At 47.2% G+C, this 7,500-nt stretch overlaps 25 non-coding genes across 25 annotated transcripts in view; all 25 read left to right on the forward strand.

The window, feature by feature from the left end:
* Positions 1–97: 97 nt before the first annotated feature.
* Positions 98–216, forward strand: LOC146285016 (5S ribosomal RNA). Its single transcript, XR_014761632.1, has one exon. It is a non-coding gene; the product is annotated as a 5S ribosomal RNA (ribosomal RNA).
* Positions 217–392: 176 nt separating this feature from the next.
* On the forward strand, positions 393–511 carry LOC146285017 (5S ribosomal RNA). The gene has a single exon (XR_014759852.1). It is a non-coding gene; the product is annotated as a 5S ribosomal RNA (ribosomal RNA).
* Positions 512–685: 174 nt separating this feature from the next.
* On the forward strand, positions 686–804 carry LOC146285018 (5S ribosomal RNA). Its single transcript, XR_014759853.1, has one exon. It is a non-coding gene; the product is annotated as a 5S ribosomal RNA (ribosomal RNA).
* A 202-nt stretch (positions 805–1,006) lies between these two features.
* LOC146285019 (5S ribosomal RNA) lies at positions 1,007–1,125 on the forward strand. The gene has a single exon (XR_014761634.1). It is a non-coding gene; the product is annotated as a 5S ribosomal RNA (ribosomal RNA).
* A 172-nt stretch (positions 1,126–1,297) lies between these two features.
* LOC146285020 (5S ribosomal RNA) lies at positions 1,298–1,416 on the forward strand. Its single transcript, XR_014759854.1, has one exon. It is a non-coding gene; the product is annotated as a 5S ribosomal RNA (ribosomal RNA).
* A 172-nt stretch (positions 1,417–1,588) lies between these two features.
* On the forward strand, positions 1,589–1,707 carry LOC146285021 (5S ribosomal RNA). The gene has a single exon (XR_014759855.1). It is a non-coding gene; the product is annotated as a 5S ribosomal RNA (ribosomal RNA).
* Positions 1,708–1,881: 174 nt separating this feature from the next.
* On the forward strand, positions 1,882–2,000 carry LOC146285022 (5S ribosomal RNA). Its single transcript, XR_014759857.1, has one exon. It is a non-coding gene; the product is annotated as a 5S ribosomal RNA (ribosomal RNA).
* Positions 2,001–2,218: 218 nt separating this feature from the next.
* Positions 2,219–2,337, forward strand: LOC146285023 (5S ribosomal RNA). Its single transcript, XR_014759858.1, has one exon. It is a non-coding gene; the product is annotated as a 5S ribosomal RNA (ribosomal RNA).
* Positions 2,338–2,547: 210 nt separating this feature from the next.
* LOC146285024 (5S ribosomal RNA) lies at positions 2,548–2,666 on the forward strand. The gene has a single exon (XR_014761635.1). It is a non-coding gene; the product is annotated as a 5S ribosomal RNA (ribosomal RNA).
* A 170-nt stretch (positions 2,667–2,836) lies between these two features.
* Positions 2,837–2,955, forward strand: LOC146285025 (5S ribosomal RNA). The gene has a single exon (XR_014759859.1). It is a non-coding gene; the product is annotated as a 5S ribosomal RNA (ribosomal RNA).
* A 176-nt stretch (positions 2,956–3,131) lies between these two features.
* Positions 3,132–3,250, forward strand: LOC146285026 (5S ribosomal RNA). Its single transcript, XR_014759860.1, has one exon. It is a non-coding gene; the product is annotated as a 5S ribosomal RNA (ribosomal RNA).
* Positions 3,251–3,424: 174 nt separating this feature from the next.
* On the forward strand, positions 3,425–3,543 carry LOC146285027 (5S ribosomal RNA). The gene has a single exon (XR_014759861.1). It is a non-coding gene; the product is annotated as a 5S ribosomal RNA (ribosomal RNA).
* Positions 3,544–3,777: 234 nt separating this feature from the next.
* LOC146285028 (5S ribosomal RNA) lies at positions 3,778–3,896 on the forward strand. The gene has a single exon (XR_014761636.1). It is a non-coding gene; the product is annotated as a 5S ribosomal RNA (ribosomal RNA).
* Positions 3,897–4,088: 192 nt separating this feature from the next.
* On the forward strand, positions 4,089–4,207 carry LOC146285029 (5S ribosomal RNA). Its single transcript, XR_014761637.1, has one exon. It is a non-coding gene; the product is annotated as a 5S ribosomal RNA (ribosomal RNA).
* A 174-nt stretch (positions 4,208–4,381) lies between these two features.
* LOC146285030 (5S ribosomal RNA) lies at positions 4,382–4,500 on the forward strand. The gene has a single exon (XR_014759862.1). It is a non-coding gene; the product is annotated as a 5S ribosomal RNA (ribosomal RNA).
* Positions 4,501–4,674: 174 nt separating this feature from the next.
* Positions 4,675–4,793, forward strand: LOC146285031 (5S ribosomal RNA). The gene has a single exon (XR_014759863.1). It is a non-coding gene; the product is annotated as a 5S ribosomal RNA (ribosomal RNA).
* Positions 4,794–4,995: 202 nt separating this feature from the next.
* On the forward strand, positions 4,996–5,114 carry LOC146285032 (5S ribosomal RNA). The gene has a single exon (XR_014761638.1). It is a non-coding gene; the product is annotated as a 5S ribosomal RNA (ribosomal RNA).
* A 172-nt stretch (positions 5,115–5,286) lies between these two features.
* On the forward strand, positions 5,287–5,405 carry LOC146285033 (5S ribosomal RNA). The gene has a single exon (XR_014759864.1). It is a non-coding gene; the product is annotated as a 5S ribosomal RNA (ribosomal RNA).
* A 174-nt stretch (positions 5,406–5,579) lies between these two features.
* LOC146285034 (5S ribosomal RNA) lies at positions 5,580–5,698 on the forward strand. The gene has a single exon (XR_014759865.1). It is a non-coding gene; the product is annotated as a 5S ribosomal RNA (ribosomal RNA).
* Positions 5,699–5,870: 172 nt separating this feature from the next.
* On the forward strand, positions 5,871–5,989 carry LOC146285035 (5S ribosomal RNA). The gene has a single exon (XR_014759866.1). It is a non-coding gene; the product is annotated as a 5S ribosomal RNA (ribosomal RNA).
* Positions 5,990–6,201: 212 nt separating this feature from the next.
* Positions 6,202–6,320, forward strand: LOC146285036 (5S ribosomal RNA). Its single transcript, XR_014761639.1, has one exon. It is a non-coding gene; the product is annotated as a 5S ribosomal RNA (ribosomal RNA).
* Positions 6,321–6,512: 192 nt separating this feature from the next.
* Positions 6,513–6,631, forward strand: LOC146285037 (5S ribosomal RNA). Its single transcript, XR_014761640.1, has one exon. It is a non-coding gene; the product is annotated as a 5S ribosomal RNA (ribosomal RNA).
* Positions 6,632–6,803: 172 nt separating this feature from the next.
* On the forward strand, positions 6,804–6,922 carry LOC146285038 (5S ribosomal RNA). Its single transcript, XR_014759868.1, has one exon. It is a non-coding gene; the product is annotated as a 5S ribosomal RNA (ribosomal RNA).
* Positions 6,923–7,096: 174 nt separating this feature from the next.
* LOC146285039 (5S ribosomal RNA) lies at positions 7,097–7,215 on the forward strand. The gene has a single exon (XR_014759869.1). It is a non-coding gene; the product is annotated as a 5S ribosomal RNA (ribosomal RNA).
* Positions 7,216–7,389: 174 nt separating this feature from the next.
* The window catches only part of LOC146285040 (5S ribosomal RNA), a 119-nt gene continuing 8 nt past the window's right edge, over positions 7,390–7,500 (forward strand). The window contains exon 1 of the ribosomal RNA XR_014759870.1: positions 7,390–7,500. This exon is cut by the window's right edge and continues 8 nt beyond it. This is a non-coding gene — a ribosomal RNA (5S ribosomal RNA).

Below are 7,500 nucleotides of genomic sequence, written 5' to 3' on the forward strand. Positions count from 1 at the left end.
AGAGAGAGAGAGAGAGAGAGAGAGAGAGAGAGACTACCTTGCATTGTCAATTGCTAAATCTGTATATGGATAAGTAGCCTATGGTTGTCAACTTATTTCGTACGGCCATACCAGCCTGGCAACGCCCGATCTCGTCTGATCTCGGAAGCTAAGCAGGGTCGGGCCTGGTTAGTACTTGGATGGGAGACCGCCTGGGAATACCAGGTGCTGTCTGCTTTTTTGCTCATTCACTTAGAAACTGAAATCTTGCAATATGCACAAGTAGTCCTTCATGAAAGGGGCTGGAAGCTGTTTTCATTTTGACACGAGAGAGAGAGAGAGAGAGAGACCACCTTGCATTGTCAATTGCTAAATCTGTATATGGATAAGTAGCCTATGGTTGTCAACTTATTTCGTACGGCCATACCAGCCTGGCAACGCCCGATCTCGTCTGATCTCGGAAGCTAAGCAGGGTCGGGCCTGGTTAGTACTTGGATGGGAGACCGCCTGGGAATACCAGGTGCTGTATGCTCTTTTGCTCATTCACTTAGAAACTGACATCTTGCAATATGCACAAGTAGTCCTTCATGAAAGGGGCTGGAAGCTGTTTTCATTTTGACACGAGAGAGAGAGAGAGAGAGACTACCTTGCATTGTCAATTGCTAAATCTGTATATGGATAAGTAGCCTATGGTTGTCAACTTATTTCGTACGGCCATACCAGCCTGGCAACGCCCGATCTCGTCTGATCTCGGAAGCTAAGCAGGGTCGGGCCTGGTTAGTACTTGGATGGGAGACCGCCTGGGAATACCAGGTGCTGTATGCTCTTTTGCTCATTCACTTAGAAACTGAAATCTTGCAATATGCACAAGTAGTCCTTCATGAAAGGGGCTGGAAGCTGTTTTCATTTTGACACGAGAGAGAGAGAGAGAGAGAGAGAGAGAGAGAGAGAGAGAGAGAGAGACTACCTTGCATTGTCAATTGCTAAATCTGTATATGGATAAGTAGCCTATGGTTGTCAACTTATTTCGTACGGCCATACCAGCCTGGCAACGCCCGATCTCGTCTGATCTCGGAAGCTAAGCAGGGTCGGGCCTGGTTAGTACTTGGATGGGAGACCGCCTGGGAATACCAGGTGCTGTCTGCTTTTTTGCTCATTCACTTAGAAACTGAAATCTTGCAATATGCACAAGTAGTCCTTCATGAAAGGGGCTGGAAGCTGTTTTCATTTTGACACGAGAGAGAGAGAGAGAGACCACCTTGCATTGTCAATTGCTAAATCTGTATATGGATAAGTAGCCTATGGTTGTCAACTTATTTCGTACGGCCATACCAGCCTGGCAACGCCCGATCTCGTCTGATCTCGGAAGCTAAGCAGGGTCGGGCCTGGTTAGTACTTGGATGGGAGACCGCCTGGGAATACCAGGTGCTGTATGCTCTTTTGCTCATTCACTTAGAAACTGACATCTTGCAATATGCACAAGTAGTCCTTCATGAAAGGGGCTGGAAGCTGTTTTCATTTTGACACGAGAGAGAGAGAGAGAGACTACCTTGCATTGTCAATTGCTAAATCTGTATATGGATAAGTAGCCTATGGTTGTCAACTTATTTCGTACGGCCATACCAGCCTGGCAACGCCCGATCTCGTCTGATCTCGGAAGCTAAGCAGGGTCGGGCCTGGTTAGTACTTGGATGGGAGACCGCCTGGGAATACCAGGTGCTGTATGCTCTTTTGCTCATTCACTTAGAAACTGAAATCTTGCAATATGCACAAGTAGTCCTTCATGAAAGGGGCTGGAAGCTGTTTTCATTTTGACACGAGAGAGAGAGAGAGAGAGACTACCTTGCATTGTCAATTGCTAAATCTGTATATGGATAAGTAGCCTATGGTTGTCAACTTATTTCGTACGGCCATACCAGCCTGGCAACGCCCGATCTCGTCTGATCTCGGAAGCTAAGCAGGGTCGGGCCTGGTTAGTACTTGGATGGGAGACCGCCTGGGAATACCAGGTGCTGTATGCTCTTTTGCTCATTCACTTAGAAACTGAAATCTTGCAATATGCACAAGTAGTCCTTCATGAAAGGGGCTGGAAGCTGTTTTCATTTTGACACGAGAGAGAGAGAGAGAGAGAGAGAGAGAGAGAGAGAGAGAGAGAGAGAGAGAGAGAGAGAGAGACTACCTTGCATTGTCAATTGCTAAATCTGTATATGGATAAGTAGCCTATGGTTGTCAACTTATTTCGTACGGCCATACCAGCCTGGCAACGCCCGATCTCGTCTGATCTCGGAAGCTAAGCAGGGTCGGGCCTGGTTAGTACTTGGATGGGAGACCGCCTGGGAATACCAGGTGCTGTATGCTCTTTTGCTCATTCACTTAGAAACTGAAATCTTGCAATATGCACAAGTAGTCCTTCATGAAAGGGGCTGGAAGCTGTTTTCATTTTGACACGAGAGAGAGAGAGAGAGAGAGAGAGAGAGAGAGAGAGAGAGAGAGAGAGAGAGAGACTACCTTGCATTGTCAATTGCTAAATCTGTATATGGATAAGTAGCCTATGGTTGTCAACTTATTTCGTACGGCCATACCAGCCTGGCAACGCCCGATCTCGTCTGATCTCGGAAGCTAAGCAGGGTCGGGCCTGGTTAGTACTTGGATGGGAGACCGCCTGGGAATACCAGGTGCTGTCTGCTTTTTTGCTCATTCACTTAGAAACTGAAATCTTGCAATATGCACAAGTAGTCCTTCATGAAAGGGGCTGGAAGCTGTTTTCATTTTGACACGAGAGAGAGAGAGAGACCACCTTGCATTGTCAATTGCTAAATCTGTATATGGATAAGTAGCCTATGGTTGTCAACTTATTTCGTACGGCCATACCAGCCTGGCAACGCCCGATCTCGTCTGATCTCGGAAGCTAAGCAGGGTCGGGCCTGGTTAGTACTTGGATGGGAGACCGCCTGGGAATACCAGGTGCTGTATGCTCTTTTGCTCATTCACTTAGAAACTGACATCTTGCAATATGCACAAGTAGTCCTTCATGAAAGGGGCTGGAAGCTGTTTTCATTTTGACACGAGAGAGAGAGAGAGAGAGAGACTACCTTGCATTGTCAATTGCTAAATCTGTATATGGATAAGTAGCCTATGGTTGTCAACTTATTTCGTACGGCCATACCAGCCTGGCAACGCCCGATCTCGTCTGATCTCGGAAGCTAAGCAGGGTCGGGCCTGGTTAGTACTTGGATGGGAGACCGCCTGGGAATACCAGGTGCTGTATGCTCTTTTGCTCATTCACTTAGAAACTGAAATCTTGCAATATGCACAAGTAGTCCTTCATGAAAGGGGCTGGAAGCTGTTTTCATTTTGACACGAGAGAGAGAGAGAGAGAGACTACCTTGCATTGTCAATTGCTAAATCTGTATATGGATAAGTAGCCTATGGTTGTCAACTTATTTCGTACGGCCATACCAGCCTGGCAACGCCCGATCTCGTCTGATCTCGGAAGCTAAGCAGGGTCGGGCCTGGTTAGTACTTGGATGGGAGACCGCCTGGGAATACCAGGTGCTGTATGCTCTTTTGCTCATTCACTTAGAAACTGAAATCTTGCAATATGCACAAGTAGTCCTTCATGAAAGGGGCTGGAAGCTGTTTTCATTTTGACACGAGAGAGAGAGAGAGAGAGAGAGAGAGAGAGAGAGAGAGAGAGAGAGAGAGAGAGAGAGAGAGAGAGAGAGAGAGAGAGACTACCTTGCATTGTCAATTGCTAAATCTGTATATGGATAAGTAGCCTATGGTTGTCAACTTATTTCGTACGGCCATACCAGCCTGGCAACGCCCGATCTCGTCTGATCTCGGAAGCTAAGCAGGGTCGGGCCTGGTTAGTACTTGGATGGGAGACCGCCTGGGAATACCAGGTGCTGTCTGCTCTTTTGCTCATTCACTTAGAAACTGAAATCTTGCAATATGCACAAGTAGTCCTTCATGAAAGGGGCTGGAAGCTGTTTTCATTTTGACACGAGAGAGAGAGAGAGAGAGAGAGAGAGAGAGAGAGAGACTACCTTGCATTGTCAATTGCTAAATCTGTATATGGATAAGTAGCCTATGGTTGTCAACTTATTTCGTACGGCCATACCAGCCTGGCAACGCCCGATCTCGTCTGATCTCGGAAGCTAAGCAGGGTCGGGCCTGGTTAGTACTTGGATGGGAGACCGCCTGGGAATACCAGGTGCTGTCTGCTTTTTTGCTCATTCACTTAGAAACTGAAATCTTGCAATATGCACAAGTAGTCCTTCATGAAAGGGGCTGGAAGCTGTTTTCATTTTGACACGAGAGAGAGAGAGAGAGAGACCACCTTGCATTGTCAATTGCTAAATCTGTATATGGATAAGTAGCCTATGGTTGTCAACTTATTTCGTACGGCCATACCAGCCTGGCAACGCCCGATCTCGTCTGATCTCGGAAGCTAAGCAGGGTCGGGCCTGGTTAGTACTTGGATGGGAGACCGCCTGGGAATACCAGGTGCTGTATGCTCTTTTGCTCATTCACTTAGAAACTGACATCTTGCAATATGCACAAGTAGTCCTTCATGAAAGGGGCTGGAAGCTGTTTTCATTTTGACACGAGAGAGAGAGAGAGAGAGACTACCTTGCATTGTCAATTGCTAAATCTGTATATGGATAAGTAGCCTATGGTTGTCAACTTATTTCGTACGGCCATACCAGCCTGGCAACGCCCGATCTCGTCTGATCTCGGAAGCTAAGCAGGGTCGGGCCTGGTTAGTACTTGGATGGGAGACCGCCTGGGAATACCAGGTGCTGTATGCTCTTTTGCTCATTCACTTAGAAACTGAAATCTTGCAATATGCACAAGTAGTCCTTCATGAAAGGGGCTGGAAGCTGTTTTCATTTTGACACGAGAGAGAGAGAGAGAGAGAGAGAGAGAGAGAGAGAGAGAGAGAGAGACTACCTTGCATTGTCAATTGCTAAATCTGTATATGGATAAGTAGCCTATGGTTGTCAACTTATTTCGTACGGCCATACCAGCCTGGCAACGCCCGATCTCGTCTGATCTCGGAAGCTAAGCAGGGTCGGGCCTGGTTAGTACTTGGATGGGAGACCGCCTGGGAATACCAGGTGCTGTCTGCTTTTTTGCTCATTCACTTAGAAACTGAAATCTTGCAATATGCACAAGTAGTCCTTCATGAAAGGGGCTGGAAGCTGTTTTCATTTTGACACGAGAGAGAGAGAGAGAGACCACCTTGCATTGTCAATTGCTAAATCTGTATATGGATAAGTAGCCTATGGTTGTCAACTTATTTCGTACGGCCATACCAGCCTGGCAACGCCCGATCTCGTCTGATCTCGGAAGCTAAGCAGGGTCGGGCCTGGTTAGTACTTGGATGGGAGACCGCCTGGGAATACCAGGTGCTGTATGCTCTTTTGCTCATTCACTTAGAAACTGACATCTTGCAATATGCACAAGTAGTCCTTCATGAAAGGGGCTGGAAGCTGTTTTCATTTTGACACGAGAGAGAGAGAGAGAGAGACTACCTTGCATTGTCAATTGCTAAATCTGTATATGGATAAGTAGCCTATGGTTGTCAACTTATTTCGTACGGCCATACCAGCCTGGCAACGCCCGATCTCGTCTGATCTCGGAAGCTAAGCAGGGTCGGGCCTGGTTAGTACTTGGATGGGAGACCGCCTGGGAATACCAGGTGCTGTATGCTCTTTTGCTCATTCACTTAGAAACTGAAATCTTGCAATATGCACAAGTAGTCCTTCATGAAAGGGGCTGGAAGCTGTTTTCATTTTGACACGAGAGAGAGAGAGAGAGACTACCTTGCATTGTCAATTGCTAAATCTGTATATGGATAAGTAGCCTATGGTTGTCAACTTATTTCGTACGGCCATACCAGCCTGGCAACGCCCGATCTCGTCTGATCTCGGAAGCTAAGCAGGGTCGGGCCTGGTTAGTACTTGGATGGGAGACCGCCTGGGAATACCAGGTGCTGTATGCTCTTTTGCTCATTCACTTAGAAACTGAAATCTTGCAATATGCACAAGTAGTCCTTCATGAAAGGGGCTGGAAGCTGTTTTCATTTTGACACGAGAGAGAGAGAGAGAGAGAGAGAGAGAGAGAGAGAGAGAGAGAGAGAGAGAGAGAGACTACCTTGCATTGTCAATTGCTAAATCTGTATATGGATAAGTAGCCTATGGTTGTCAACTTATTTCGTACGGCCATACCAGCCTGGCAACGCCCGATCTCGTCTGATCTCGGAAGCTAAGCAGGGTCGGGCCTGGTTAGTACTTGGATGGGAGACCGCCTGGGAATACCAGGTGCTGTCTGCTCTTTTGCTCATTCACTTAGAAACTGAAATCTTGCAATATGCACAAGTAGTCCTTCATGAAAGGGGCTGGAAGCTGTTTTCATTTTGACACGAGAGAGAGAGAGAGAGAGAGAGAGAGAGAGAGAGAGACTACCTTGCATTGTCAATTGCTAAATCTGTATATGGATAAGTAGCCTATGGTTGTCAACTTATTTCGTACGGCCATACCAGCCTGGCAACGCCCGATCTCGTCTGATCTCGGAAGCTAAGCAGGGTCGGGCCTGGTTAGTACTTGGATGGGAGACCGCCTGGGAATACCAGGTGCTGTCTGCTTTTTTGCTCATTCACTTAGAAACTGAAATCTTGCAATATGCACAAGTAGTCCTTCATGAAAGGGGCTGGAAGCTGTTTTCATTTTGACACGAGAGAGAGAGAGAGAGACCACCTTGCATTGTCAATTGCTAAATCTGTATATGGATAAGTAGCCTATGGTTGTCAACTTATTTCGTACGGCCATACCAGCCTGGCAACGCCCGATCTCGTCTGATCTCGGAAGCTAAGCAGGGTCGGGCCTGGTTAGTACTTGGATGGGAGACCGCCTGGGAATACCAGGTGCTGTATGCTCTTTTGCTCATTCACTTAGAAACTGACATCTTGCAATATGCACAAGTAGTCCTTCATGAAAGGGGCTGGAAGCTGTTTTCATTTTGACACGAGAGAGAGAGAGAGAGAGACTACCTTGCATTGTCAATTGCTAAATCTGTATATGGATAAGTAGCCTATGGTTGTCAACTTATTTCGTACGGCCATACCAGCCTGGCAACGCCCGATCTCGTCTGATCTCGGAAGCTAAGCAGGGTCGGGCCTGGTTAGTACTTGGATGGGAGACCGCCTGGGAATACCAGGTGCTGTATGCTCTTTTGCTCATTCACTTAGAAACTGAAATCTTGCAATATGCACAAGTAGTCCTTCATGAAAGGGGCTGGAAGCTGTTTTCATTTTGACACGAGAGAGAGAGAGAGAGAGACTACCTTGCATTGTCAATTGCTAAATCTGTATATGGATAAGTAGCCTATGGTTGTCAACTTATTTCGTACGGCCATACCAGCCTGGCAACGCCCGATCTCGTCTGATCTCGGAAGCTAAGCAGGGTCGGGCCTGGTTAGTACTTGGATGGGAGACCGCCTGGGAATACCAGGTGC

The sequence above is a fragment of the Hypomesus nipponensis genome, chromosome 6, assembly GCF_054491055.1.
Source record: "Hypomesus nipponensis isolate SF chromosome 6, ASM5449105v1, whole genome shotgun sequence".
NCBI lineage: Eukaryota > Metazoa > Chordata > Actinopteri > Osmeriformes > Osmeridae > Hypomesus > Hypomesus nipponensis.